At 39.9% G+C, this 10128-nt stretch overlaps 1 pseudogene across 1 annotated transcript; it reads left to right on the top strand.

Annotated features, from left to right (window-relative positions):
- The first annotated feature begins 6404 nt into the window (after positions 1–6404).
- On the top strand, positions 6405–7357 carry LOC105993563 (annotated as a pseudogene). Its single transcript, XR_001175460.1, has 2 exons — positions 6405–6956; positions 7267–7357. The product of XR_001175460.1 is annotated as a high mobility group protein B1-like (transcript).
- Positions 7358–10128: the final 2771 nt, after the last annotated feature.

Below are 10128 nucleotides of genomic sequence, written 5' to 3'. Positions count from 1 at the left end.
AGGAAGAATTCAAGCACCTGAAAAAATGTGGAGTTGGGGTTTCTCTCATGGGGCAACAGGGACATCCCCTCCCGACTTGGGGAATCTTCTAATTCTTGATTTCATGACTTTCCTTTCACCTTCAAATAACCTTAGTCTGTTTACCTTAAAAAATGTGGAGTCACCAATGATGTCCCTATTTGTCTGTGAAGATATAGATTACCTGTCAAAGGAAAAGCTACTGTCAACCAAGTAGACAGTAGTGTTTTATCTTTCCTAAAAGCCAATCAGATTCTTTTGAAAACCAGCTTTTGAAAAATCAGATGTGTCTTTAAAGAGTACAGAGATTTATTTATTCACCCCTTTGCTTCCCATAGATAAACAATGGCAGAGTGACATTTTAATGGAGTAGAGAGTATACAGATTACATGATAAGACCCTGTGTTTCAATGAGATCGTTTCCTATCATTTTTCTGTCATCAATATGTAACTTCATTTGTTCAAAGGCACCAAAGGGAACAGTTTCTCCATGTTTGTTGAGTGATGAATGAATATTCAGCATTACAAAATTGAATGTAATCTTTACAGTACTTTTCCAGCTCAGAAGGGAGAATAGCATGATGTTGAAGATTTCTGATTTCTGAGGGAAGCCTAAGAAAATGACAGGTGTTCAGAAGGAGAGTTGCAGTGAGGAGAGGTGACATTTCTCCAGGAAACACCTTGCATTGTTTCAGGGCCATGGAATGACTATCCATGGGCTTAAATGGAGAAGATACCCTGGTCACACAGTCACCATATGCCTGAACACGGGGCTGCCACAGTTGAAGGAAAAGGAATATTTGCCAAACTTCTCAAAAATACCTGAGCCATCGTGTAGCTGTGTCTTGATTTTTGTCTTTAGCCTGGAAGCCTGGGAAAGGAGCACATCATTGGGACTCCATGGTGGACTTTCAGCAATTCTTTGTTATACTATTCTCCTACCAACTGAGGATGAAAATCTCTTCTGAGAACTTTCTGTGAACACTGAGGGACAGCTTTCATTTGTGGACTCTGGCAAAGTCCTAAGAAATGATCTCTATAGGAAACCTACCCCACTTACCAATTCAAGCTTGACATTCTAATTTCGTCTCTTGTAGCCTATGGCATGCTGAAGTTTAAAAACTGTGCTTTTTTTTCTTCTGTTGGTATGCGTTTAGAACCCTGCTGTTAGGTATGCATGAACAGACACTATATGAATTGACTGAGCCAATGCCCTTAGTTTAAGCCCTCCGAGACTAGGGTTCTACTTTATCGGTTTGGGCTGGTAGAACAAATTACTATAGACTATGTAGGTTATAAATAACAAAAATATATTTCTCCTACTTGTGGAGATTGGCCATCCAAGACCACGTAAGGGTCCTCTTCTGGGTTATAGACTACTAGCTTTTCATTTGATCTTTACATGATGGAGAGTATTGGCTCCCTGTGTTTTTCTTGTAAGGCCACAAATCCTGTTCATGAGTGGTGTCACACCCTTACAACCTATTTACCATCCAGAGGCTGTATTTCTAAATATAATCACTTTGAGATTATGGTTTCCACATAATGAATTTTGGAGGGACACAAACCTTTATTCCATTGCAGGCTTCTTGCGTTGACAGTCTCAGATTTCTCCATTTCTTATAGTTCCAGCTATATAATAAAACCTTACCAAAGGTTTGTTAAGGAATGAATATATAACAATGATCAAACCCCTCTCCTTGTTCAATAACCCAAGGAAAATTCCATTTCTATATCAGTAACCTCACAAAGTTCATTTTAAAAACTTGGAAAGAAATTGATTTCTGTTTTTCTAAATCTAGATTTTGTGCACAATTAATTCTCTATAGCACCAACTCTTCAGATATTACTTGGAATGAAGACAACTTCACAAGCTTTTTGTTATTACCATCTGCTTCTCTTTTTTGTGGTTCTGGGGTTTTGAACTCAGGGCCTAGTGCATAATAAGCAGATACTCTGCCATTTGAGTATTTAGAAAGTTAGTGATATAATATATATTACTTTTCCATATGGCAAATTACTCCCAAAATGTCATGATTGTTTACTGTGGGTCAGGAGTCTGGGAAGAGCTTATCCCTGTGGTTTGTCTGAATCACGGTCTGTAGAAAGGCTATAATCAAGGGAACTGATTGTATTTACACTCATCTTCAGGTTTAAAAGTTCTACTTCAGGGCTGGGAATGTGGCTTAGTGGTAGAGTGCTTGCCTAGCATGAAGCCCTGGGTTCCTCAGTACCACATAAACACAAAAGGCTGGAAGAGGTGCTGGCTCAAATGGTAGAGTGCTAGTCTTGAGCAAAAAAGAAAGCTCAGAGACAGTGCCCAGGCCCTGAGTTCAAGCCACAAGACTGGCAAAAAAAGTTCTATTTTCAAACTCACTTGAATGACTTTTGTTATGTTTCAGGTCTTTGCCATATTGACCTATCTTTCCTCAAGACCTGGCAAGGGACTTCTGCCAGAACATGTGCTCAAAGATGGCACCGAATCAACCAAATTTTATTAAGTGCAGAAATGACATCTCATCATTTCCTCCATATTTGATTCATTGTGAGGGGATTACACAAGGACATAAATGTCAGGAAGTTGAGATGGTAAGAATCTAGGCTAAGGACTTGTTACAACAGAATCCTTTGACACATACATTAAAATACAGGATCAAAAGCAGATCTAGAAAGGACTTTAACTATTAAGATCACTGAGAGATCTTTAAAATTAGTAATAACTTATTGTGATGTACAGTTGATACAAATCATAAGTATTGTTAATATTCTGTGGGTTTTGCCTACAATCACACTTAGGGTATATGATAAATTCCAGTTCACAGTTAACAATAACATATTTTCCCACATGATGACAGCACTGAATTCTATCCAGAGACTCTTTGGGAGTTGGTGGACACTTGAATTCCATCCATGGGCCCTAGGATATGGGGAAGGCACAAGATGGCATTGAACACTGCATGGAAAAAATATTTACCAATGAAATACAGGTGCTTTGCACTATAGGCCATCCTGTACCTGGTCTGGTACCTTAGCCTAGCTTATACTACCTTGGCTAATATTATAGTTGTTTGCAAATTAATTGCTATGGTATTATCTTAATCATTTTTTCTATCTATATAATATACATATAATCTATAATGTATTGTGTGTGTACCTATATTTGAGACAAGGTCTTCATATGTACTCCTAGTTGACCTCAAAACTCTTTCTTCTCTCACCTCAGCCTGCTAAGTGCTGCGATTAAAGGTGTGACACTCATACCTGGCTTTAGCATACCATATTTTGTTTGTGGTATTAGTGATCACACTCAGGGTGTTGTACATTTTAAGCAAGAACTGTATCACTGAGCTACCTCCTCAGCCCCAACATACACTTTGGAGGAAGATTTCAACTTCCTGTGTGTTAACGTCCATATATTTGGTATCAAAGAACATCTCAAGTAATGAACTGGGTTTAATATGTACCAAGAATATACAGAAAATAAATCATGTTTTCCAATGACTTTTATTCTTTTTTCTTCCAATTTTTGGTTTTATGCACAGAGAGTAGCCAGATCCTTGTGAATAAATTATAAATGAACAACAATGAAAAATATTTGTATAGCTCCTGCTTGTAATCAATTTTTAGATATGTGTGTGGATTTGTTTTCAAACAGTGGGCATCTCATCGTAAGGGTAAGGATGCCTCCCATCTATTGAGACAGATTGCTGGATGTGTGATGGGGAATCTATGTTTCAGCAAAGCTACTAGATGGAGTTGTAGTGGCAAAAACCCATCTAGATATAGAACAAAGTCAAACTTTTTATATTTATAAAAAATGACACAAATACTTGTAAAACAAAGTGAAGTCTGTGATTTTCCAGTTTTTTTCTAAAAGATAAGTAAAAAGTGAATCAGTGATGCAGCAGAGGTTAAAGTAAACTAGTCATTTGAAGGCAACCATTCTGTTTTCCAAACAGAAACAAGAACCACAGAAGCAAGAAAACACAGAGAACAGAATTTAAGATCATCTCCAATGTTTTATATTCTCAATTAAAAGTAGATAGCAAAGACTGTAGTGCTGGAATTAAGCTTCAGTTAAATTTAACTTAGGTAGCTGGGGCATGAGGATCAGGAGTTCAAGACCAGACAGTCTGGGCCACAAAGTAAGACACTAACTCAAAATGATGACAAACTTTCAGTTAAAATTAAAAAAAATATAGGTCCCATGGTTTCCCTTATTTGCAATATCTAGTATATGTATGAGTCAAGCAGAAAAGGTCAGATAAGGTGATGTTAGGAAAATGAACCCTAAGATATGTATAAATGTTTTTTTTCTTTCATGCATGTTTCTAATGCATTTATAAGATTATTTCTTTGTTGCTTTGTGTGTCCCTCCCCCACAGTATAACCCCTGCTTTCACTGTATTTGATGTTGATATAATTTGTGGAGGGAAAGGGGAAAAACAAGTCGTTTAAATAAGGATACAGGTGGACCCGTTGCAACAATGAGAAGTACAAGTTGTCATGTCGAAAACTTTACAACTTTGGTGCAGGAAGGGGGGTAGGGGGAACCGAGGATTGGGTGGGGGGTGGGAGGAGGATGGGAAGGGATGGGAAGGGGAAACAAAGGAGGAGGCTACAATGCTTGATAAGAAATGTACTCACTATCTTGCCCATGTAATTGTAACCCCTCTGTACAGTATTTTCACAATAAAAAAAAATTTTAAGCTTGAGCTAAAGCTCTAGATTTATCCCTTAGTTACTGTTTAATGATACTTTTGTCCTGATATAAATTTATATTACATTTCATGGGAGATTGGAAGTGAATATTGAATAAAATATGTTGTGAAATTGCTTTTATAGACTAACAGTTATTTAATAGATATAATTTCCATTTAATCTTCATTTTCATCAACCCTCCCAATCTTTCAAGCAAAGAATGATTCTGTTTTCCACTTGAATTGATTACTTTCCTGTTTTAGAGGAGAGAGCAAAAACCTAATCATTTACATTTCCCAAATATTTTAAAGTAATTCCTTTTATTGTTTCTTTGGATGGTGGGGGAAAAACAAAGAAGGAGGTAATGGCGTTCAATAGGAAATATACTCATTGCCTTGCTCATGTGACTGTTACCCCTCTGTACAGTATTTTTGCAAGAAAAAATATACACACACAAAAAGAAGTGGCACTGTGGCTCAAGTGGTAGAACGCTCGCCTTGAGCTGAAGAGCTCAGAGATAGTGCACAGGCCAAGAGTTCAAGCCCCACGACCGACCAAAAAAAAAAGTAATTTGGGCTGGGAAGGTGGCTCAGTGGTAGACTTGCCTTGCACGCATGAGGCCCTGGGTTTGATTCCTCAGTACCACATAAGCAGAAAAAGCCAGAAGTGGTGCTGTGTCTCAAGTAGTAGTGTGTTAGCCTTGAGCTGAAGAGGTGAGGGACAGGGCCCAGGTCCAGAGTTCAGGCCCCATGACAAATAAAAACACAAACAAAATCAAGTCAGGCACTGGTGGCTCATATCTGTAATCCTGGCTACTCAGGAGGTTGAGATCTAAGGATTGCAGTTCAGAGCCAGCCTGGGCAGGAACGTCTGTGAGACTCTTATCTCCAGTTAACCACTAGAAAACTAGAAGTGGACCTGTAGCTCAAAGTGGTAGAGCACTAGCCTTGAGCAAAAGTGCTCAGGGAGAGTGCCCAGGCCCTGAGTTCAACCCTGACAACTGACAAAAAAAAAAGTTTAATTTTCTTGCTTTGAGTCAGGGTCTTACGATTTAGCCCAAGCTGGTTTTGAACTTGTGATTCTTTTGCCTAAGACTTTCAGTGGCTAGGATTTTAGGTGTGTACCACCATACTTTTCACTCCACTCATATCCTTTTGCAAACTCTTGTGCTGCACTGTGACTGGGAACTCTTCACCCTTCCCTGGTATGACCAGTGTCATAGGAATATTATCATACCAAGAAAGCTTGAATAGTTCCAGTATTACCATTGGTGATGTAACCACATTATCCCCGTTGGTTCCAATCCTTTCTGTATATTGTTAACTTTCTGTGTTTAGATAATTTTTTTCTTTAATTGTCTGAGTAGAACTGAGAATTTGGATTTTTTAGGGAGAAGACAAATTAGTCAGCAACTAGGTAATTGCTTTAAAAGAGGAAGGTGTTTGGTTCCTCTTACAATCTTACAAGAAATAAGAGATTTTTGGTGATGAATCTAGTTATAATTCCATTATCTCATTTTAGGGCATTTTCCTAATTTTTAAAAATAGTTACAGTGAACAGCAAGTGGGCATAATCATTAAGATTTCTTATGAAGAGTACATTGAGCTCCATAGAGACAGCGCAGGGGCAAGCGAGAGCTGGATGGGCACCGAGCGACTCTGTGCCTTGCGGAGGAAAAACTAAACATGGGCAAAGGAGATCCTAAAGAAGTCGAGAGGCAAAATGTCATCATATGCATTCTTTGTGCAAACTTGCCAGGAGGAGCACAAGAAGAAGCACCTGGATGCTTCCGTCAACTTCTCAGAGTTTTCTAAGAAGGGTTCAGAGAGGTGGAAGACTATGTCTGCTAAAGAGAAAGGGAAATTTGAAGATATGGCCAAGGCAGACAAGGCCCGTTATCAAAGAGAAATGAAAACCTACATCCCTCCTAAAGGGGAAACAAAAAAGAAGTTCAAGGATCCCAATGCACCCAAGAGGCCTCCTTCGGCCTTCTTCTTGTTCTGTTCTGAGTATCGCCCTAAAATCAAAGGGGAACATCCTGGCCTGTCTATTGGTGACGTTGCAAAAAAAAAAAACTGGGAGAGTGGAACAACACTGCTGCAGATGACAAGCAGCCTTACGAAAAGAAGGCTGCGAAGCTGAAGGAAAAATACGAAAAGGATATTGCTGCCTACCGAGCTAAAGGAAAGCCTGATGCAGCAAAAAAAGGAGTTGTGAAGGCTGAAAAGAGCAAGAATGTAGAGAGCTGCGTGCAGCCGCACCTTATGGCGCCGGCTTCCGCCCTCCGCCTTCCTGATGGCAAGTGCTCTCTGTGGTAAACAACTCCTTATACGGCTAAGGCATAGAATCTGGCTTGCTTCCGAGCACCTGAACCTAATTGGTGGTTCCCACGTGGCGTATCAGGGTTGGCTACCCAGCGGGTACTTAAGGCTGTGTGGGATTCTCCCCGGGGTCAGTCAGAAGATTGCTCAAAGGCCCTGAATAAACTGCAGAGAGAAGAGTTCGGTGTTGCGTCTTCCTTGCTGGTCGAGGCGGTCGTGACACAAGAAGAAGGAAGAGGAGGAAGATGAGGAAAGATGAAGAGGACGAAGAAGAGGATGAGGATGAAGATGAAGAGGATGATGATGAATAAGTTGGTTCTAGCGGTTTTTTTTCTTGTCTATAAAGCATTTAGCACCCCTGTACACAACTCACTCCTTTTAAAGAAAAAAATTGAAATGTAAGGCTGTGTAAGATTTGTTTTTAAACTGTACAGTGTCTTTTTCTGTACAGTTAACACACTACCGAATGTGTCTTTAGATAGCCCTGTCCTGGTGGTATTTTCAATAGCCACTAACCTTGCCTGGTACAGTATGGGGGTTGTAAATTGGCATGGAAATTTAAAGCAGGTTCTTGTTGGTGCACAGCACAAAGTAGTTATATATGGGGATGGTAGTTTTTTCATCTTCAGTTGTCTGACGCAGCTTATATGAAATAATGGTTCTGTTAACTGAATACCACTCTGTAATTGCAAAAAAAAGTTGCAGCTGTTTTGTTAACATTCTGAATGCTTCTAAATAAATATAATTTTTTTATTTAAAAAAAGATTTATGAAAACCTTCAAAGAATGACATGTTATCAGAATGTCTCATTTGTTGTAATCTGAGAAAGGTAACACTAACTGTGGTGGGATTTGGGAAAATGTCTAAGTCACATTTGCTCTTTTTGTTTGTTTGTTGTTGTTGGCCTCCTGCATGCTTATTAAGGTGCTCCATCACTGATCTACACCCCCCAGTCCCAACCGTTACCTTTTGATCCTTAAAAAAAAAATCAAGTCAGGCACTGGTGGCTCACATCTGTAATCCTGGCTACTCAGGAGGCTGACATCTGAGCACTGTGGTTCAAAGCCAACCCAGGCAGGAATGTCTGTGAGACTTATCTCCAATTAACCACTAGAAAACTGGAAATGGTGCTGTGGTTCAAGTAGTAGAGTGCTAGCTTGAGCTGAAGAGCTCAGGGACAGAGCCCAGGCCCAGAGTTTAAGACCCATGACCAACAACAACAAAAAGGCCTGCAGTCCTAGCTACTCAGTAGGCTGAGATCTGAGTATTGTGATTTGAAGCTAGCCAGGCCAAGAAAGTTAACTACCACAAAAGCCAGAGGTAGAGGTGTGGCTCAACTGGTAGAGTGCTAGCCTTGAGCAAAAAAGCTTAGGGACAGCATCCACCCATCCCTGCTCCCCCGCAAAAAAGAATATTGAGAAATAGCACTATAATATATAATTTATGAATAAATAATTGTGGTAATTTTAAATCTTGGTAAATAAGATTAAAAATTCTGTTTTCAGGGCTGACGGTGTAGCTCAGTTTAACAACTTTAAAGCTCTGGGTTCAAGCCCTCATTTCTCCCACTGCCCCCCCCCCTTTCCCCAAAGAAAAACCAAACAGAAACCAGTCTCTACATTCTTAGCAGATAAACTGGAATTGAAAGTAAGGGGGAACTTTGTGGGGGTGGTGAAGGGAAGGGTAAGTGGGAGAAAAATGAGGGAGGCATTAACAAGTTCGACAAGAAATGTACTCTCTTCCTCACTTATGTAACTGTACATCACTTTGATAATAAAATTTAAAAAGGGGGAAAATACTTATGTGTTCAGCAGCAGGATGTGAAATAGATTAGGCAAGAGGAATACTTTACTTCATGGTATAAAGCTAAAATGGTTCTTATAAGATCTTCCACTCAAAGACTCTGACATGGACAGAATCTAGGGATCTTGTTTTTAAACAACAGAGAGCAAGCTTGACTAATTTACCCAGAAAAGAATTTTGCTGGAAGGTTATCAGCTCAACAAACATTGCATATTTTACCACAGTTTCAGAGGGCTATAACTTGGGTGTTTCAGTGCAGTTTCAGACATTACCAATCTATCAAAGGGATTGATGCAAAGTCTAGGTAAGGTAGGAACAAATGGAGGCCAGGTAGTAGGAGCTACACAGCCCAAGTCCCTTCTCACTAACACTGGAGTTAGGGAATCTATCTTAGTACCGTTTGCTCTGTTGGACCCATTTCAAAAGAAGTCTGGAAAGCTATTTATTAAAGAGTTTGTTCTAATGTTTGTCTCCTCTTTTGTGCCTCAGTTTATTTAAAACTGAATCGGGGCTGGAAGTGTACTTCAGTAGTAGTTTCCCTAACATCAAATAGAAAGATGATTTCATTTTCAGCATAAATGGAATTACACAGGAAGGTCAAGGCAATCTTATTGTGTAAACGCACTATTCGGGTTGTGATATGCTTTGAATAAATGGGTTAAGAGTTGTCAGATGTGGGTGTTTCTTTGGCCTCATACATACAGAACAGTAGTTATATTGAGTAACCAGTGGTTATTTCTTTTCCTTTTAATATGGTTCACCTACTCAACAAATACATATTGAGCATTTACTAAACTTTTGGGAACTGTGTATACAACAAGGGGTCAAACATTCCAACTTTCACTTTCTTCGGGTGGCAGTAAGAGGTAAATTGTACAACTATCACCTAACTAAGCCCCGAATTCATTCCATGAAAACGAGGTACTTAGAGCTGAGCTGGATTGGATTAAATTGGATTGTGTGGAAAGACTGCCTGAGGCGCAGTGTTACAGTCACGACCCAGAATGGATTTAAATGACAGAAGACAGAGCTAATTACAACTCTGAAAACCTTCAAGGCAGTCCGTGTCCTAAAACACCCGAGAACTAACGGTCTGAGTCTCCGGGGACGCACAGGTGAGAAGTGCTATTAGTGAAGCGTGCCAGGGCTTTTCTTGGTTTGTTTTTCCGAAACTCGAATCAAACGTGAATCGCCTGCTGATCAGCATCCGACTCTTCGGGTCTGGGAGCTGGAGTGAGGACGGCGCGCCGGGCGCGGGCGATCCCGCAGCGCGGGGCCGCGCTTT

Source organism: Dipodomys ordii, unplaced genomic scaffold, assembly GCF_000151885.1.
Source record: "Dipodomys ordii isolate 6190 unplaced genomic scaffold, Dord_2.0 Scaffold97, whole genome shotgun sequence".
NCBI lineage: Eukaryota > Metazoa > Chordata > Mammalia > Rodentia > Heteromyidae > Dipodomys > Dipodomys ordii.
Note: the sequence above shows the minus strand (reverse complement) of the source record. Positions and strands in the feature narration are given on the sequence as shown.